Source organism: Copadichromis virginalis, linkage group LG20 (genome assembly GCF_057382275.1).
Source record: "Copadichromis virginalis isolate Kocher_CV1m ecotype Utaka linkage group LG20, C_Virginalis_male_GT1.1, whole genome shotgun sequence".
Taxonomy (NCBI): Eukaryota; Metazoa; Chordata; class Actinopteri; order Cichliformes; family Cichlidae; genus Copadichromis; species Copadichromis virginalis.
This window is the reverse complement of record NC_140637.1, coordinates 11,055,922-11,076,923: the sequence shown is the minus strand read 5'-3', so window position 1 is coordinate 11,076,923 and position 21,002 is coordinate 11,055,922. Positions and strand designations below refer to the sequence as shown.

The 21,002-nt window shown below is 43.4% G+C and overlaps 2 long non-coding RNA genes and 1 pseudogene across 3 annotated transcripts; all 3 read right to left on the bottom strand.

The window, feature by feature from the left end:
* LOC146684385 (uncharacterized) lies at positions 1 to 2,883 on the bottom strand. Its single transcript, XR_014917194.1, has 2 exons — positions 1,153 to 2,883; positions 1 to 1,017 (listed from the first exon to the last, which is right to left on the bottom strand). It is a non-coding gene; the product is annotated as an uncharacterized LOC146684385 (long non-coding RNA).
* Positions 2,884 to 7,134: 4,251 nt separating this feature from the next.
* On the bottom strand, positions 7,135 to 11,635 carry LOC146684384 (uncharacterized). Of its 2 annotated transcripts, XR_014917088.1 has the most exons (4): positions 11,492 to 11,635; positions 10,535 to 11,306; positions 8,367 to 10,398; positions 7,135 to 8,229 (listed from the first exon to the last, which is right to left on the bottom strand). It is a non-coding gene; the product is annotated as an uncharacterized LOC146684384 (long non-coding RNA). The 2 variants fall into 2 exon arrangements; XR_014917087.1 differs by having other exon boundaries at positions 10,535 to 11,635.
* Positions 11,636 to 14,463: 2,828 nt separating this feature from the next.
* Positions 14,464 to 17,932, bottom strand: LOC146684383 (tonsoku-like protein; annotated as a pseudogene).
* Positions 17,933 to 21,002: the final 3,070 nt, after the last annotated feature.

Genomic DNA, 21,002 nt, shown 5'->3' with positions numbered 1-21,002 from the left:
TCTCACACACTAACACAAACTCTTTATACAGATACAGAGCTTTACATGTATAAATAAGGCAGACAAAAATGCATAAAACACAAGCTATCCACAGACTGTCGGTGGACGCCATGTCACTTTATTTTGTTTTTATCTTGTTTCTTTTTGGTGTAGCCTCATTAAACAAAATGTTTATAAAAATGACCACTTTTATTATGAATTATTAGGAAATTAATAATTCATTATTAATTATTTATTATGAACACACCTGCCACCCTCAAGTAGAGGTGGCAGAGAGGAGGCACTTGGAGTTTCGGTCGAGAAAGTGTCCGTGTGACTGAGTCCTGTCTCAGCTCTGCTTCAAGGTCTGTCGGTCCAGCTTGTTGAGGGTCTGAGAGCAAAGACGGATATCCTGGACCAGCTCTGACAAACTGTCCAGGTCTTGACTCTCCCAGGGGCCAGAGACCTGACAACCTGCAGGTTAAGCAACAAAGAATCATTTTATTTCATATCCATAATTTCCATTTTCCCCCCTATAAATATTTGACATCCAAATGTAGCCTGTTAGCTAGCATTCAGCAATGTTTTCTGCTCCATAAAATGGAAAATTAATTCACAGCTAATCTTTTTTTTAAATCTTTAAACCACACTTCTATATTGTAATGTCTGTGTGTGTAATCATCATGTAACACCTCTGTGCATACATACTAAATGTTCAAACTTAGAAATGCGTCAAAAGGAAACGCACTGATAGCAAGAAAGAAACTGTTGCCAAGTACAACTTTGCACAGGTGATAAAAACATCAAAGAAATCCAAATTGTGAATTAGTGTGAAACGGTGAATCTAAGAATAGCTTTAGAAAAAAAAAGGAACTCCATGGAGTATCTCCAAGTTCAGACATACCTTCGAGGTTTAGAAGTGTCAGTGGTCGACGGGCCTCTCTGACAGACGCCAGGATGTTGTGAAGTCCCACTGATGTAACAGACGGATTTCCTGACAGATTCAGACTCACCAGTGTGGGACACGACGAGAGGCACCTGTGAAATAATAAGAAAAAGTCCAACAGGCCAGTAAAGAGTGACAATTTAAACAAAGGCAAAGCCCCACTAACATGAGTAATAACTGAGCCGTAGAAATGACGCCCTCACACACACACACACACACACACACACCTCGCCAAGGTAGCTACACTGCTGTCTGTCAGCCCATTTGCAGCCAGGCTGAGGTGGGTCAGAGAGCACTCGTCCTGCAAAAACACAAAAGTCTTAACCTGATTGCACAATTATATCTTTCGACAATAAATGACATTGCATGATTTTTGCGTGCACACCTGTGACAGGACTTTGGCGAGGTGTTCCAGTGCCGGGTAATCAGCAGGCCCTCTGCAGACAGCTGACAGGTCCACGTGTGTGAGGCAGTGGAGGGGCAGAGTCTTTAACACCAGCTCAAAGCCGGTGGAGCCCAGGGGATTGAGGGACAGGCACACTGCTTTCAAATGGCCTGTGCCTGAACGTTCAGAAGATGTAAAGTTAGTTGCAGTTTTGCTTATGGATGGGAGTTCAGTGAAGCTTAAGGCTTCAGTCAGCTGCTTGTTAGAGAGTCACCTGTGAGCGCGCTGGCTAGCAGCAGTCGATGCTGCTGAAGGAAATGAGCAGTGAGACCTGCAGAGACCGCTTGGCTAGCACAGGGCAGCAGGACAGCAGACAGGACAGAGACTCAGACACGCCGTCCCCCAGTGGGTTCATACTGAGGTCCAGCTCCTCCAGGCACTTTGAGTGGAAACGAGCAGAAAAAGCAAATGATCACGAGAGCCAATTCTCTCTGACAGATATCATTGATATGAATCAGGTTAGCTTGTTATTAAGATCTAAGGTAGTTATTAAGACCAGAGGTACTTAAATACAGGTTAGATGGTAAACCTGGAGCTGCCACTATTGGCTAGCTGAGGCCCTTGCCGGGAATGCAGGTGCACTCTGTCCCTTTAAAGCATTTACAGCCTTCTCCAGGCCGTCCCCTGTAACGCAGTTGGCAGAAATGTCCAGCAGCTGCAGACGAGGCATGGTGAGCGTTGTGGCAATCAGCTCAGGGAGAAGGTCGTCAGACATACGGTTTCCAGAAATTCGCAGCTCCGTGAGGCTGGCCTGAAGTTTTAGGGCACGGAGGAGCGGGCTGAGGGAAGAGGCGGCCAAACCGAGACATTTGGAGTCCTGACACGGAGGAACCCCGGTCCCGAACCTCACATAGCCGGGAGAAACGCTTGTTCTCATCTACAGGTAGAAAGAGATGGTACTTCATAACAGAATACAAGAATGCACATGTGTCCGTTTTATAATGCATTTCCTCTGTGTTGCTCACCCACTGCTAGACTTTGACAGGCCTTCTTGTATCGCTCAGGGAGAGGAGGGAGATCCCCACGAGCAAACGTCAGCCAGAACCCACAACACAAACCCATCAGTTATCCTGCACTGGTGCGGGAAAGTGAAGCCAAGGATTCAATCCCAAAAACTGTGATTCCTTCAGTGTCTTCTGGAAGCTGGCTCCAAAAGCAAGTCAGCATCCAGTCTGGTAATAGAAATGGTTCTAATCTTTACAGTTTCTCAGATTGTAGTTTCTCAGGCAGCTTGTTAACATAATCAGCCCTTCACCTTCTTACCAGAATCATACAGTCTAAAACCTGCACGCCTCATCTGGGTAAGAAAGATGAAGTCATTGTGGAAGGACCTAGAACCTCCATTCCTTCTATCAGTGATTTAATGAAAAGACCTCTGTGTCTATGAGAAAGTCTATTTTATGAATTTGGGCCATACTTTGCCTAAGAAAAGGAGTATGCTCACTGGCTGACATGCAAGCTGTTTCACAGTCATAGCCGTCCTCTTGTCACTGTGGGTTGTTTTTTTTTTTTTAAATCCAACCTCACCTCTTCATTTGTGTGCAGGACGGCCAGTAGCTGGTCCTGCGGGGAGAGCAGAGCGCCTTCTTTCTGCAGAGAGAGACGAGGCAGGAGGCCACATTTCTGGTAGTAACGCTGAGCTGCCTGCTCACACAGCCACGACACAGAGCAGGAGTTGGCCTCACTGGGATGCAGAGCAATGACCGGCGATTAAACAGAAATTAAAAACAAAACAACAACAACAACAACAACAAAAAAACACTATACCAATCAGATTGGGATTTATTTTTATGTACTGCTCAAACTTAAAACTTTTCACCGACCTTTGTGGAACTGGGATCAGGAAGACGTCTTCCTGAACCTGGACCCTCATTCTGATTGGTGGAGGAAGTGACGTGGGCATAGGAGCAACCAAAGTTTGAGTTGGAGGCTAGAGTAAACAAAATAAAACATTCAAGCACTGTTAAAACATCTGTATTTAATGTCGTCAACTCTTTGTAGAAAGACAAAGCAGAGTCTGTGGAGGGATCAGAAAGTCTAAACATCAGGAAAGTAAAAGTTTGTCAGGTGATGCTACAAAACACCAAGGTATAACTATATATAAGATCCGAAATGGGCGATGTCATCTTTTACTCGTGGACAAAGCCCACGGCATCCAGGCTGCAGAAATATGTAAAAACAGCTCGCCCGTTTTGATCAGCTCGCGCTCATTTACTTCCACATTCATCACTGTTCAAAATGAATCAGAAATGAAGACACATCATCTTCAAGTTATATCCCCTAGTGACACTGAATTATAGTTATTCTCTCACTGAGTGTGCATTTCCTGAATAATTCATGTGTAGTCTCACTCTGACTATCACCTTTTCACACTTGGAGTGACTTATTCACAATCACTGTGTTGTGTGTATTTCCTTAGTTAGTGTTACTCCATCCGTAACTAACAAACAGCAAAAGAGCATTCCACTTCTGACCTAAGCATGGATAAGGAGAGGTGGGGGCGGTGTGTCTGATCTCCAATCGTCATCATCTGCATCCCCAAGCTGTTCTTTCTCTGAGAGAGGCCTCTACTGGACAGGGAGGAAACTGCAGATCCTGAAAGAAAAAGGGCACAACAAGCTAGAAAAGTGGGAAAAGCACGAAAAAGAAAAACCAAACAAACCCAGTCTAATCTGCAGGCCGTGTCCGAGTTCAAATACTTGTTTTGAATTCCAGCTGCAGAAGATAAGGCAGTTTCCTCTACTCTTGGCCCAGATGAGTGTGGTAAAAAGCAAACTTACAAATCAGATGTCCTTGCAGAGCTTAACTCCATCCTGTACATCCGATATGGACTGAAGCTGTCTGGTGAGGCTTGCTATGAACACCAGCTGCCTGATAATGTTGATGACCCACTCTTTCTGTGAGCCAGCACAGCCTGTGTGTGTGGAGGGATGTCGGGAAAAAAACAAAACAAAAAAACAATTAGCCTGAATTAGGACTAGTTGTCATCATTTTTTTTCACATAGCCACGGTTTTTTCTATGGTCTGTTTTTGGGCCATTAATGTAGTTTGGTAACAGCATTATGCTTAAAAATGTTCATCTTTTACTGTTACCTGTTGTGGATCACAAAGTTTAAAACTACTTAAAAACACACACAAACACAACAAAGTAACTCCACCATGTGTCTATCCGGTCTTTAAGTGATGACGTGATCAATCCTACTTCTGGGCCCAAACTACTCTGCGTTTAATAAGGCTGTTGTGTTTTTAACATGTTTTAATGCTTTGTAACTTGTTCTATTTAATCTCAACAAGCCCCTTACAAAAAGTAAGTGATCACTGTCGGCCTCTCTCAGTTTTTATTACAACTATTCATTTTAAAGCTCAGTTTTTAAAACCTTACCATGTAACTACAGCCCAGGCAATGCAGCAGCACATTAATGACTAACCTGTATGTGGATGGATTATCTCAGTTGTTCTCCTGACTGAAGTTTGGTCCGTTTACAGCATCCTGCCATGCCACTGCATTTGTCCCTAACCATCGGGAACCCTCACCTTAATTCTTATCCAGTGGAAAAAAGTTCCCCTTCATCACTGTGTTAATGTTATGCTAACATAGCTGTTTCGCTAGTCACATAGCACATCACTATATACCAGCTAGCCAAACTTCAGTAACCCTACAAACATCACTGCTGCTTACTTTCCTGTCTTCATGTATGTCAGAAGTGATAGCAGAGCTGTGCCTTTTAATTTGTTTTAGAAATCCCTCAGTCAGAACCTGGTATATTATATTTAGACGGAAACTAGTGAGCTAACTCTCTGCTAACTTCTAACTTCAGACAGATTTTTAACTCTCAGTGATCATTTGACTTTGGGACCTGCAGTGTAGTTTGGGTCCAGACACGCTAATGACCAGACTTAAAGACCAAATTTCGGGTCACTTTTGCTGGTCCCAAGCCCCAATAAAGAAGCTAGCTTGAAGCTTGACATAAAAAACAATAATTGCTAAGAAAAGTGTAATTTGTAGTTCTAAATATATTCTAAATGCATTTAGATCGTTTTTACTCACTTTATGTCTCTTCCACGATGTTACGTCTCTCTCCTATGTTGGTTACAATTACATAAGCACTTAGCAGGACAGTGGAAAAACCCAGGGCCACAGTGATACTGAGAATTCCACGGTGTTCACTGTCTTCAGCAACCTTACGAGGGCCGGTTGAACGGCTACAGTCTTATCATACACGTGCAGTGTTCCTACAAGCCATAAGGTTACCTTGAGTGAGGAAGATGATGATTGAATGTCCGTCTGAGTCCATAGGTTGAGGTGCAAGCACATTTCTCCCATTCTCCACAGAGGGCAGTGGCGCATAGGTGTGACGTCACTAACACTTAAGTTGCCTTAGAGTGATAGCAGAAAATTGTGAGCGTTACACTTGTATGCGGCTTGACGTAGGCACACATTGGCAGGGATGTGGTTGGAACGGCTGACTAGATAAGGCCTGGTGTCCAGCTAATGAAAAAGAGCCGAAAATTGGGGTGCGGCTGCGCAGGTGTGCACTTTAAATATAGCACTTTTGCCCTGTCATTCCGGGCCGCCGAGTGGCTCATGGGAACGTGACAGGCCCTATGGCAGAGATTGAGGACAGAGGGCAGTGGTTCGAATCCCATGCGGACCATATGCTGGGGACACAAAAAAAAAAAAAAAAAAAAAAAAAAAAAATCCCTGGCTCTGAAATTCACTTGCTACGCTTGCTAGAAGCCTACAGGCGAGCCTACAGAATGGGCTCTCTCTGCCTTTTTTTTTTTTTTTACCCCTGTCTCAAAATCTCTTCCATCAATCAATATTGGTTGTTATGGTTGCTATGGACGCCAAACACACCATGCATTGTCGCTTTCTCAATCTCTTCTTCATGTCCGAACAAACGCTCAATTTTGCCTTCATTAACACAAATTATACATCAAAATGTAGGTATTTTTCTTGCCTTTAACAAAATGGCACTGTCATTATTGTAGGAGTTGCCGTTTTCTCGCAAATGGCCTCGAAGCAACACAGTTAATAAATGTCCACATTCAAAGTCTATGGAGACTTGAGTGAAAATGACAGCTGAAATTCTGTAACAGAGGCGTTTTCAACTCCTCATATCTCCTAGATGTATTTTTCTTTAGAGACCTGAAAACCGCCTTGATTTTTTTTTTTTCCTTTTTTATTAAAGCCTGCTGATTGTTACAGTGAAAGAATGATGTCACAGTCCGTGTACTTTTGGAGTTACAGAACATTTTGTAAGACGAAGAAACGGCAGTTTTCACCTCTCAGTTGTGGTAAACGCTTGAAATATATTATAGGGCAGGCCGCGGCGTAGAGAACGCGCTTTGGGAGCGAGAGACCCAGGTTGAAATCTAGCCAGTGGCAGTATCTAATATCGTTCCCTAATTCACTTTATAATTACAAATTCTCAACACTTGAACATTCCCACGTGTGTTCTGATCAAAACAGTGCAAGAATGAGCTCTTTAGCTTTTGATTTACAACTTATCCACATTTCTTTGCGGACACTCCTGCATGTCACAAATACATTGCACAAAGCGCATCTGTGGCTGTGTACCATTCGTGGTGCGTTGGCTCCCTCTACTGGTACGCGCCTCATTCAAATGTCGCCACACATTTAAAATTGCAGGGTGTCTTTACACTGTCATAGCTCCTAGATAGATTTCTTCAGAGCTGAAAATCGCTGTGATTATTCACCATAGCCTGCTTTGTCTTACAGTGAAAGAACGATGTCAACGTATAGCATCGTTGGTTACTTTAATTATGTTTGTTTTTTTAAATCAAATCCTACAAAACAGGACCATTGTGACACAAAACCTCTCACACACTAACACAAACTCTTTATACAGATACAGAGCTTTACATGTATAAATAAGGCAGACAAAAATGCATAAAACACAAGCTATCCACAGACTGTCGGTGGACGCCATGTCACTTTATTTTGTTTTTATCTTGTTTCTTTTTGGTGTAGCCTCATTAAACAAAATGTTTATAAAAATGACCACTTTTATTATGAATTATTAGGAAATTAATAATTCATTATTAATTATTTATTATGAACACACCTGCCACCCTCAAGTAGAGGTGGCAGAGAGGAGGCACTTGGAGTTTCGGTCGAGAAAGTGTCCGTGTGACTGAGTCCTGTCTCAGCTCTGCTTCAAGGTCTGTCGGTCCAGCTTGTTGAGGGTCTGAGAGCAAAGACGGATATCCTGGACCAGCTCTGACAAACTGTCCAGGTCTTGACTCTCCCAGGGGCCAGAGACCTGACAACCTGCAGGTTAAGCAACAAAGAATCATTTTATTTCATATCCATAATTTCCATTTTCCCCCCTATAAATATTTGACATCCAAATGTAGCCTGTTAGCTAGCATTCAGCAATGTTTTCTGCTCCATAAAATGGAAAATTAATTCACAGCTAATCTTTTTTTTAAATCTTTAAACCACACTTCTATATTGTAATGTCTGTGTGTGTAATCATCATGTAACACCTCTGTGCATACATACTAAATGTTCAAACTTAGAAATGCGTCAAAAGGAAACGCACTGATAGCAAGAAAGAAACTGTTGCCAAGTACAACTTTGCACAGGTGATAAAAACATCAAAGAAATCCAAATTGTGAATTAGTGTGAAACGGTGAATCTAAGAATAGCTTTAGAAAAAAAAAGGAACTCCATGGAGTATCTCCAAGTTCAGACATACCTTCGAGGTTTAGAAGTGTCAGTGGTCGACGGGCCTCTCTGACAGACGCCAGGATGTTGTGAAGTCCCACTGATGTAACAGACGGATTTCCTGACAGATTCAGACTCACCAGTGTGGGACACGACGAGAGGCACCTGTGAAATAATAAGAAAAAGTCCAACAGGCCAGTAAAGAGTGACAATTTAAACAAAGGCAAAGCCCCACTAACATGAGTAATAACTGAGCCGTAGAAATGACGCCCTCACACACACACACACACACACACACACACCTCGCCAAGGTAGCTACACTGCTGTCTGTCAGCCCATTTGCAGCCAGGCTGAGGTGGGTCAGAGAGCACTCGTCCTGCAAAAACACAAAAGTCTTAACCTGATTGCACAATTATATCTTTCGACAATAAATGACATTGCATGATTTTTGCGTGCACACCTGTGACAGGACTTTGGCGAGGTGTTCCAGTGCCGGGTAATCAGCAGGCCCTCTGCAGACAGCTGACAGGTCCACGTGTGTGAGGCAGTGGAGGGGCAGAGTCTTTAACACCAGCTCAAAGCCGGTGGAGCCCAGGGGATTGAGGGACAGGCACACTGCTTTCAAATGGCCTGTGCCTGAACGTTCAGAAGATGTAAAGTTAGTTGCAGTTTTGCTTATGGATGGGAGTTCAGTGAAGCTTAAGGCTTCAGTCAGCTGCTTGTTAGAGAGTCACCTGTGAGCGCGCTGGCTAGCAGCAGTCGATGCTGCTGAAGGAAATGAGCAGTGAGACCTGCAGAGACCGCTTGGCTAGCACAGGGCAGCAGGACAGCAGACAGGACAGAGACTCAGACACGCCGTCCCCCAGTGGGTTCATACTGAGGTCCAGCTCCTCCAGGCACTTTGAGTGGAAACGAGCAGAAAAAGCAAATGATCACGAGAGCCAATTCTCTCTGACAGATATCATTGATATGAATCAGGTTAGCTTGTTATTAAGATCTAAGGTAGTTATTAAGACCAGAGGTACTTAAATACAGGTTAGATGGTAAACCTGGAGCTGCCACTATTGGCTAGCTGAGGCCCTTGCCGGGAATGCAGGTGCACTCTGTCCCTTTAAAGCATTTACAGCCTTCTCCAGGCCGTCCCCTGTAACGCAGTTGGCAGAAATGTCCAGCAGCTGCAGACGAGGCATGGTGAGCGTTGTGGCAATCAGCTCAGGGAGAAGGTCGTCAGACATACGGTTTCCAGAAATTCGCAGCTCCGTGAGGCTGGCCTGAAGTTTTAGGGCACGGAGGAGCGGGCTGAGGGAAGAGGCGGCCAAACCGAGACATTTGGAGTCCTGACACGGAGGAACCCCGGTCCCGAACCTCACATAGCCGGGAGAAACGCTTGTTCTCATCTACAGGTAGAAAGAGATGGTACTTCATAACAGAATACAAGAATGCACATGTGTCCGTTTTATAATGCATTTCCTCTGTGTTGCTCACCCACTGCTAGACTTTGACAGGCCTTCTTGTATCGCTCAGGGAGAGGAGGGAGATCCCCACGAGCAAACGTCAGCCAGAACCCACAACACAAACCCATCAGTTATCCTGCACTGGTGCGGGAAAGTGAAGCCAAGGATTCAATCCCAAAAACTGTGATTCCTTCAGTGTCTTCTGGAAGCTGGCTCCAAAAGCAAGTCAGCATCCAGTCTGGTAATAGAAATGGTTCTAATCTTTACAGTTTCTCAGATTGTAGTTTCTCAGGCAGCTTGTTAACATAATCAGCCCTTCACCTTCTTACCAGAATCATACAGTCTAAAACCTGCACGCCTCATCTGGGTAAGAAAGATGAAGTCATTGTGGAAGGACCTAGAACCTCCATTCCTTCTATCAGTGATTTAATGAAAAGACCTCTGTGTCTATGAGAAAGTCTATTTTATGAATTTGGGCCATACTTTGCCTAAGAAAAGGAGTATGCTCACTGGCTGACATGCAAGCTGTTTCACAGTCATAGCCGTCCTCTTGTCACTGTGGGTTGTTTTGTTTTTTTTAAATCCAAGATAGCAACGGTGACAACATTTGTCTTAAACACTCGTGATCAGACTTCATCAACCAATCATGGTAGTCTTCAGCATCTTTTAAATTGTCTGTGGTCCAAGTATGGTCACTTCTGGCTCTCCTCAGTGTCACCTCACCTCTTCATTTGTGTGCAGGACGGCCAGTAGCTGGTCCTGCGGGGAGAGCAGAGCGCCTTCTTTCTGCAGAGAGAGACGAGGCAGGAGGCCACATTTCTGGTAGTAACGCTGAGCTGCCTGCTCACACAGCCACGACACAGAGCAGGAGTTGGCCTCACTGGGATGCAGAGCAATGACCGGCGATTAAACAGAAATTAAAAACAAAACAACAACAACAACAACAAAAAAACACTATACCAATCAGATTGGGATTTATTTTTATGTACTGCTCAAACTTAAAACTTTTCACCGACCTTTGTGGAACTGGGATCAGGAAGACGTCTTCCTGAACCCGGACCCTCATTCTGATTGGTGGAGGAAGTGACGTGGGCATAGGAGCAACCAAAGTTTGAGTTGGAGGCTAGAGTAAACAAAATAAAACATTCAAGCACTGTTAAAACATCTGTATTTAATGTCGTCAACTCTTTGTAGAAAGACAAAGCAGAGTCTGTGGAGGGATCAGAAAGTCTAAACATCAGGAAAGTAAAAGTTTGTCAGGTGATGCTACAAAACACCAAGGTATAACTATATATAAGATCCGAAATGGGCGATGTCATCTTTTACTCCTGGACAAAGCCCACGGCATCCAGGCTGCAGAAATATGTAAAAACAGCTCGCCCGTTTTGATCAGCTCGCGCTCATTTACTTCCACATTCATCACTGTTCAAAATGAATCAGAAATGAAGACACATCATCTTCAAGTTATATCCCCTAGTGACACTGAATTATAGTTATTCTCTCACTGAGTGTGCATTTCCTGAATAATTCATGTGTAGTCTCACTCTGACTATCACCTTTTCACACTTGGAGTGACTTATTCACAATCACTGTGTTGTGTGTATTTCCTTAGTTAGTGTTACTCCATCCGTAACTAACAAACAGCAAAAGAGCATTCCACTTCTGACCTAAGCATGGATAAGGAGAGGTGGGGGCGGTGTGTCTGATCTCCAATCGTCATCATCTGCATCCCCAAGCTGTTCTTTCTCTGAGAGAGGCCTCTACTGGACAGGGAGGAAACTGCAGATCCTGAAAGAAAAAGGGCACAACAAGCTAGAAAAGTGGGAAAAGCACGAAAAAGAAAAACCAAACAAACCCAGTCTAATCTGCAGGCCGTGTCCGAGTTCAAATACTTGTTTTGAATTCCAGCTGCAGAAGATAAGGCAGTTTCCTCTACTCTTGGCCCAGATGAGTGTGGTAAAAAGCAAACTTACAAATCAGATGTCCTTGCAGAGCCTTAACTCCATCCTGTACATCCGATATGGACTGAAGCTGTCTGGTGAGGCTTGCTATGAACACCAGCTGCCTGATAATGTTGATGACCCACTCTTTCTGTGAGCCAGCACAGCCTGTGTGTGTGGAGGGATGTCGTAAAAAAACAAAACAAAAAAACAATTAGCCTGAATTAGGACTAGTTGTCATCATTTTTTTTCACATAGCCACGGTTTTTTCTATGGTCTGTTTTTGGGCCATTAATGTAGTTTGGTAACAGCATTATGCTTAAAAATGTTCATCTTTTACTGTTACCTGTTGTGGATCACAAAGTTTAAAACTACTTAAAAACACACACAAACACAACAAAGTAACTCCACCATGTGTCTATCCGGTCTTTAAGTGATGACGTGATCAATCCTACTTCTGGGCCCAAACTACTCTGCGTTTAATAAGGCTGTTGTGTTTTTAACATGTTTTAATGCTTTGTAACTTGTTCTATTTAATCTCAACAAGCCCCTTACAAAAAGTAAGTGATCACTGTCGGCCTCTCTCAGTTTTTATTACAACTATTCATTTTAAAGCTCAGTTTTTAAAACCTTACCATGTAACTACAGCCCAGGCAATGCAGCAGCACATTAATGACTAACCTGTATGTGGATGGATTATCTCAGTTGTTCTCTTGACTGAAGTTTGGTCCGTTTACAGCATCCTGCCATGCCACTGCATTTGTCCCTAACCATCGGGAACCCTCACCTTAATTCTTATCCAGTGGAAAAAAGTTCCCCTTCATCACTGTGTTAATGTTATGCTAACATAGCTGTTTCGCTAGTCACATAGCACATCACTATATACCAGCTAGCCAAACTTCAGTAACCCTACAAACATCACTGCTGCTTACTTTCCTGTCTTCATGTATGTCAGAAGTGATAGCAGAGCTGTGCCTTTTAATTTGTTTTAGAAATCCCTCAGTCAGAACCTGGTATATTATATTTAGACGGAAACTAGTGAGCTAACTCTCTGCTAACTTCTAACTTCAGACAGATTTTTAACTCTCAGTGATCATTTGACTTTGGGACCTGCAGTGTAGTTTGGGTCCAGACACGCTAATGACCAGACTTAAAGACCAAATTTCGGGTCACTTTTGCTGGTCCCAAGCCCCAATAAAGAAGCTAGCTTGAAGCTTGACATAAAAAACAATAATTGCTAAGAAAAGTGTAATTTGTAGTTCTAAATATATTCTAAATGCATTTAGATCGTTTTTACTCACTTTATGTCTCTTCCACGATGTTACGTCTCTCTCCTATGTTGGTTACAATTACATAAGCACTTAGCAGGACAGTGGAAAAACCCAGGGCCACAGTGATACTGAGAATTCCACGGTGTTCACTGTCTTCAGCAACCTTACGAGGGCCGGTTGAACGGCTACAGTCTTATCATACATGTGCAGTGTTCCTACAAGCCATAAGGTTACCTTGAGTGAGGAAGATGATGATTGAATGTCCGTCTGAGTCCATAGGTTGAGGTGCAAGCACATTTCTCCCATTCTCCACAGAGGGCAGTGGCGCATAGGTGTGACGTCACTAACACTTAAGTTGCCTTAGAGTGATAGCAGAAAATTGTGAGCGTTACACTTGTATGCGGCTTGACGTAGGCACACATTGGCAGGGATGTGGTTGGAACGGCTGACTAGATAAGGCCTGGTGTCCAGCTAATGAAAAAGAGCCGAAAATTGGGGTGCGGCTGCGCAGGTGTGCACTTTAAATATAGCACTTTTGCCCTGTCATTCCGGGCCGCCGAGTGGCTCATGGGAACGTGACAGGCCCTATGGCAGAGATTGAGGACAGAGGGCAGTGGTTCGAATCCCATGCGGACCATATGCTGGGGACACAAAAAAAAAAAAAAAAAAAAAAAAAAAATATCCCTGGCTCTGAAATTCGCTTGCTAGAAGCCTACAGGCGAGCCTACAGAATGGGCTCTCTCTGCCTTTTTTTTTTTTTACCCCTGTCTCAAAATCTCTTCCATCAATCAATATTGGTTGTTATGGTTGCTATGGACGCCAAACACACCATGCATTGTCGCTTTCTCAATCTCTTCTTCATGTCCGAACAAACGCTCAATTTTGCCTTCATTAACACAAATTATACATCAAAATGTAGGTATTTTTCTTGCCTTTAACAAAATGGCACTGTCATTATTGTAGGAGTTGCCGTTTTCTCGCAAATGGCCTCGAAGCAACACAGTTAAAAAATGTCCACATTCAAAGTCTATGGAGACTTGAGTGAAAATGACAGCTGAAATTCTGTAACAGAGGCGTTTTCAACTCCTCATATCTCCTAGATGTATTTTTCTTTAGAGACCTGAAAACCGCCTTGATTTTTTTTTTCCTTTTTTATTAAAGCCTGCTGATTGTTACAGTGAAAGAATGATGTCGACAGTCCGTGTACTTTTGGAGTTACAGAACATTTTGTAAGACGAAGAAACGGCAGTTTTCACCTCTCAGTTGTGGTAAACGCTTGAAATATATTATAGGGCAGGCCGCGGCGTAGAGAACGCGCTTTGGGAGCGAGAGACCCAGGTTGAAATCTAGCCAGTGGCAGTATCTAATATCCTTCCCTAATTCACTTTATAATTACAAATTCTCAACACTTGAACATTCCCACGTGTGTTCTGATCAAAACAGTGCAAGAATGAGCTCTTTAGCTTTTGATTTACAACTTATCCACATTTCTTTGCGGACACTCCTGCATGTCACAAATACATTGCACAAAGCGCATCTGTGGCTGTGTACCATTCGTGGTGCGTTGGCTCCCTCTACTGGTACGCGCCTCATTCAAATGTCGCCACACATTTAAAATTGCAGGGTGTCTTTACACTGTCATAGCTCCTAGATAGATTTCTTCAGAGCTGAAAATCGCTGTGATTATTCACCATAGCCTGCTTTGTCTTACAGTGAAAGAACGATGTCAACGTATAGCATCGTTGGTTACTTTAATTATGTTTGTTTTTTTAAATCAAATCCTACAAAACAGGACCATTGTGACACAAAACCTCTCACACACTAACACAAACTCTTTATACAGATACAGAGCTTTACATGTATAAATAAGGCAGACAAAAATGCATAAAACACAAGCTATCCACAGACTGTCGGTGGACGCCATGTCACTTTATTTTGTTTTTATCTTGTTTCTTTTTGGTGTAGCCTCATTAAACAAAATGTTTATAAAAATGACCACTTTTATTATGAATTATTAGGAAATTAATAATTCATTATTAATTATTTATTATGAACACACCTGCCACCCTCAAGTAGAGGTGGCAGAGAGGAGGCACTTGGAGTTTCGGTCGAGAAAGTGTCCGTGTGACTGAGTCCTGTCCCAGCTCTGCTTCAAGGTCTGTCGGTCCAGCTTGTTGAGGGTCTGAGAGCAAAGACGGATATCCTGGACCAGCTCTGACAAACTGTCCAGGTCTTGACTCTCCCAGGGGCCAGAGACCTGACAACCTGCAGGTTAAGCAACAAAGAATCATTTTATTTCATATCCATAATTTCCATTTTCCCCCCTATAAATATTTGACATCCAAATGTAGCCTGTTAGCTAGCATTCAGCAATGTTTTCTGCTCCATAAAATGGAAAATTAATTCACAGCTAATCTTTTTTTTAAATCTTTAAACCACACTTCTATATTGTAATGTCTGTGTGTGTAATCATCATGTAACACCTCTGTGCATACATACTAAATGTTCAAACTTAGAAATGCGTCAAAAGGAAACGCACTGATAGCAAGAAAGAAACTGTTGCCAAGTACAACTTTGCACAGGTGATAAAAACATCAAAGAAATCCAAATTGTGAATTAGTGTGAAACGGTGAATCTAAGAATAGCTTTAGAAAAAAAAAGGAACTCCATGGAGTATCTCCAAGTTCAGACATACCTTCGAGGTTTAGAAGTGTCAGTGGTCGACGGGCCTCTCTGACAGACGCCAGGATGTTGTGAAGTCCCACTGATGTAACAGACGGATTTCCTGACAGATTCAGACTCACCAGTGTGGGACACGACGAGAGGCACCTGTGAAATAATAAGAAAAAGTCCAACAGGCCAGTAAAGAGTGACAATTTAAACAAAGGCAAAGCCCCACTAACATGAGTAATAACTGAGCCGTAGAAATGACGCCCTCACACACACACACACACCTCGCCAAGGTAGCTACACTGCTGTCTGTCAGCCCATTTGCAGCCAGGCTGAGGTGGGTCAGAGAGCACTCGTCCTGCAAAAACACAAAAGTCTTAACCTGATTGCACAATTATATCTTTCGACAATAAATGACATTGCATGATTTTTGCGTGCACACCTGTGACAGGACTTTGGCGAGGTGTTCCAGTGCCGGGTAATCAGCAGGCCCTCTGCAGACAGCTGACAGGTCCACGTGTGGGAGGCAGTGGAGGGGCAGAGTCTTTAACACCAGCTCAAAGTCGGTGGAGCCCAGGGGATTGAGGGACAGGCACACTGCTTTCAAATGGCCTGTGCCTGAACGTTCAGAAGATGTAAAGTTAGTTGCAGTTTTGCTTATGGATGGGAGTTCAGTGAAGCTTAAGGCTTCAGTCAGCTGCTTGTTAGAGAGTCACCTGTGAGCGCGCTGGCTAGCAGCAGTCGATGCTGCTGAAGGAAATGAGCAGTGAGACCTGCAGAGACCGCTTGGCTAGCACAGGGCAGCAGGACAGCAGACAGGACAGAGACTCAGACACGCCGTCCCCCAGTGGGTTCATACTGAGGTCCAGCTCCTCCAGGCACTTTGAGTGGAAACGAGCAGAAAAAGCAAATGATCACGAGAGCCAATTCTCTCTGACAGATATCATTGATATGAATCAGGTTAGCTTGTTATTAAGATCTAAGGTAGTTATTAAGACCAGAGGTACTTAAATACAGGTTAGATGGTAAACCTGGAGCTGCCACTATTGGCTAGCTGAGGCCCTTACCGGGAATGCAGGTGCACTCTGTCCCTTTAAAGCATTTACAGCCTTCTCCAGGCCGTCCCCTGTAATGCAGTTGGCAGAAATGTCCAGCAGCTGCAGACGAGGCATGGTGAGCGTTGTGGCAATCAGCTCAGGGAGAAGGTCGTCAGACATACGGTTTCCAGAAATTCGCAGCTCCGTGAGGCTGGCCTGAAGTTTTAGGGCACGGAGGAGCGGGCCGAGGGAAGAGGCGGCCAAACCGAGACACTTGGAGTCCTGACACGGAGGAACCCCGGTCCCGAACCTCACATAGCCGGGAGACACGCTTGTTCTCATCTACAGGTAGAAAGAGATGGTACTTCATAACAGAATACAAGAATGCACATGTGTCCGTTTTATAATGCATTTCCTCTGTGTTGCTCACCCACTGCTAGACTTTGACAGGCCTTCTTGTATCGCTCAGGGAGAGGAGGGAGATCCCCACGAGCAAACGTCAGCCAGAACCCGCAACACAAACCCATCAGTTATCCTGCACTGGTGCGGGAAAGTGAAGCCAAGGATTCAATCCCAAAAACTGTGATTCCTTCAGTGTCTTCTGGAAGCTGGCTCCAAAAGCAAGTCAGCATCCAGTCTGGTAATAGAAATGGTTCTAATCTTTACAGTTTCTCAGATTGTAGTTTCTCAGGCAGCTTGTTAACATAATCAGCCCTTCACCTTCTTACCAGAATCATACAGTCTAAAACCTGCACGCCTCATCTGGGTAAGAAAGATGAAGTCATTGTGGAAGGACCTAGAACCTCCATTCCTTCTATCAGTGATTTAATGAAAAGACCTCTGTGTCTATGAGAAAGTCTATTTTATGAATTTGGGCCATACTTTGCCTAAGAAAAGGAGTATGCTCACTGGCTGACATGCAAGCTGTTTCACAGTCATAGCCGTCCTCTTGTCACTGTGGGTTGTTTTGTTTTTTTTAAATCCAAGATAGCAACGGTGACAACATTTGTCTTAAACACTCGTGATCAGACTTCATCAACCAATCATGGTAGTCTTCAGCATCTTTTAAATTGTCTGTGGTCCAAGTATGGTCACTTCTGGCTCTCCTCAGTGTCACCTCACCTCTTCATTTGTGTGCAGGACGGCCAGTAGCTGGTCCTGCGGGGAGAGCAGAGCGCCTTCTTTCTGCAGAGAGAGACGAGGCAGGAGGCCACATTTCTGGTAGTAACGCTGAGCTGCCTGCTCACACAGCCACGACACAGAGCAGGAGTTGGCCTCACTGGGATGCAGAGCAATGACCGGCGATTAAACAGAAATTAAAAACAACAACAACAACAACAACAACAAAAAAACACTATACCAATCAGATTGGGATTTATTTTTATGTACTGCTCAAACTTAAAACTTTTCACCGACCTTTGTGGAACTGGGATCAGGAAGACGTCTTCCTGAACCCGGACCCTCATTCTGATTGGTGGAGGAAGTGACGTGGGCATAGGAGCAACCAAAGTTTGAGTTGGAGGCTAGAGTAAACAAAATAAAACATTCAAGCACTGTTAAAACATCTGTATTTAATGTCGTCAACTCTTTGTAGAAAGACAAAGCAGAGTCTGTGGAGGGATCAGAAAGTCTAAACATCAGGAAAGTAAAAGTTTGTCAGGTGATGCTACAAAACACCAAGGTATAACTATATATAAGATCCGAAATGGGCGATGTCATCTTTTACTCCTGGACAAAGCCCACGGCATCCAGGCTGCAGAAATATGTAAAAACAGCTCGCCCGTTTTGATCAGCTCGCGCTCATTTACTTCCACATTCATCACTGTTCAAAATGAATCAGAAATGAAGACACATCATCTTCAAGTTATATCCCCTAGTGACACTGAATTATAGTTATTCTCTCACTGAGTGTGCATTTCCTGAATAATTCATGTGTAGTCTCACTCTGACTATCACCTTTTCACACTTGGAGTGACTTATTCACAATCACTGTGTTGTGTGTATTTCCTTAGTTAGTGTTACTCCATCCGTAACTAACAAACAGCAAAAGAGCATTCCACTTCTGACCTAAGCATGGATAAGGAGAGGTGGGGGCGGTGTGTCTGATCTCCAATCGTCATCATCTGCATCCCCAAGCTGTTCTTTCTCTGAGAGAGGCCTCTACTGGACAGGGAGGAAACTGCAGATCCTGAAAGAAAAAGGGCACAACAAGCTAGAAAAGTGGGAAAAGCACGAAAAAGAAAAACCAAACAAACCCAGTCTAATCTGCAGGCCGTGTCCGAGTTCAAATACTTGTTTTGAATTCCAGCTGCAGAAGATAAGGCAGTTTCCTCTACTCTTGGCCCAGATGAGTGTGGTAAAAAGCAAACTTACAAATCAGATGTCCTTGCAGAGCCTTAACTCCATCCTGTACATCCGATATGGACTGAAGCTGTCTGGTGAGGCTTGCTATGAACACCAGCTGCCTGATAATGTTGATGACCCACTCTTTCTGTGAGCCAGCACAGCCTGTGTGTGTGGAGGGATGTCGGGAAAAAAACAAAACAAAAAAACAAAAAAACAATTAGCCTGAATTAGGACTAGTTGTCATCATTTTTTTTCACATAGCCACGGTTTTTTCTATGGTCTGTTTTTGGGCCATTAATGTAGTTTGGTAACAGCATTATGCTTAAAAATGTTCATCTTTTACTGTTACCTGTTGTGGATCACAAAGTTTAAAACTACTTAAAAACACACACAAACACAACAAAGTAACTCCACCATGTGTCTATCCGGTCTTTAAGTGATGACGTGATCAATCCTACTTCTGGGCCCAAACTACTCTGCGTTTAATAAGGCTGTTGTGTTTTTAACATGTTTTAATGCTTTGTAACTTGTTCTATTTAATCTCAACAAGCCCCTTACAAAAAGTAAGTGATCACTGTCGGCCTCTCTCAGTTTTTATTACAACTATTCATTTTAAAGCTCAGTTTTTAAAACCTTACCATGTAACTACAGCCCAGGCAATGCAGCAGCACATTAATGACTAACCTGTATGTGGATGGATTATCTCAGTTGTTCTCTTGACTGAAGTTTGGTCCGTTTACAGCATCCTGCCATGCCACTGCATTTGTCCCTAACCATCGGGAACCCTCACCTTAATTCTTATCCAGTGGAAAAAAAGTTCCCCTTCATCACTGTGTTAATGTTATGCTAACATAGCTGTTTCGCTAGTCACATAGCACATCACTATATACCAGCAAGCCAAACTTCAGTAACCCTACAAACATCACTGCTGCTTACTTTCCTGTCTTCATGTATGTCAGAAGTGATAGCAGAGCTGTGCCTTTTAATTTGTTTTAGAAATCCCTCAGTCAGAACCTGGTATATTATATTTAGACGGAAACTAGTGAGCTAACTCTCTGCTAACTTCTAACTTCAGACAGATTTTTAACTCTCAGTGATCATTTGACTTTGGGACCTGCAGTGTAGTTTGGGTCCAGACACGCTAATGACCAGACTTAAAGACCAAATTTCGGGTCACTTTTGCTGGTCCCAAGCCCCAATAAAGAAGCTAGCTTGAAGCTTGACATAAAAAACAATAATTGCTAAGAAAAGTGTAATTTGTAGTTCTAAATATATTCTAAATGCATTTAGATCGTTTTTACTCACTTTATGTCTCTTCCACGATGTTACGTCTCTCTCCTATGTTGGTTACAATTACATAAGCACTTAGCAGGACAGTGGGAAAACCCAGGGCCACAGTGATACTGAGAATTCCACGGTGTTCACTGTCTTCAGCAACCTTACGAGGGCCGGTTGAACGGCTACAGTCTTATCATACACGTGCAGTGTTCCTACAAGCCATAAGGTTACCTTGAGTGAGGAAGATGATGATTGAATGTCCGTCTGAGTCCATAGGTTGAGGTGCAAGCACATTTCTCCCATTCTCCACAGAGGGCAGTGGCGCATAGGTGTGACGTCACTAACACTTAAGTTGCCTTAGAGTGATAGCAGAAAATTGTGAGCGTTACACTTGTATGCGGCTTGACGTAGGCACACATTGGCAGGGATGTGGTTGGAACGGCTGACTAGATAAGGCCTGGTGTCCAGCTAATGAAAAAGAGCCGAAAATTGGGGTGCGGCTGCGCAGGTGTGCACTTTAAATATAGCACTTTTGCCCTGTCATTCCGGGCCGCCGAGTGGCTCATGGGAACGTGACAGGCCCTATGGCAGAGATTGAGGACAGAGGGCAGTGGTTCGAATCCCATGCGGACCATATGCTGGGGACACAAAAAAAAAAAAAAAAAAAAAAAAAAAAATCCCTGGCTCTGAAATTCACTTGCTACGCTTGCTAGAAGCCTACAGGCGAGCCTACAGAATGGGCTCTCTCTGCCTTTTTTTTTTTTTACCCCTGTCTCAAAATCTCTTCCATCAATCAATATTGGTTGTTATGGTTGCTATGGACGCCAAACACACCATGCATTGTCGCTTTCTCAATCTCTTCTTCATGTCCGAACAAACGCTCAATTTTGCCTTCATTAACACAAATTATACATCAAAATGTAGGTATTTTTCTTGCCTTTA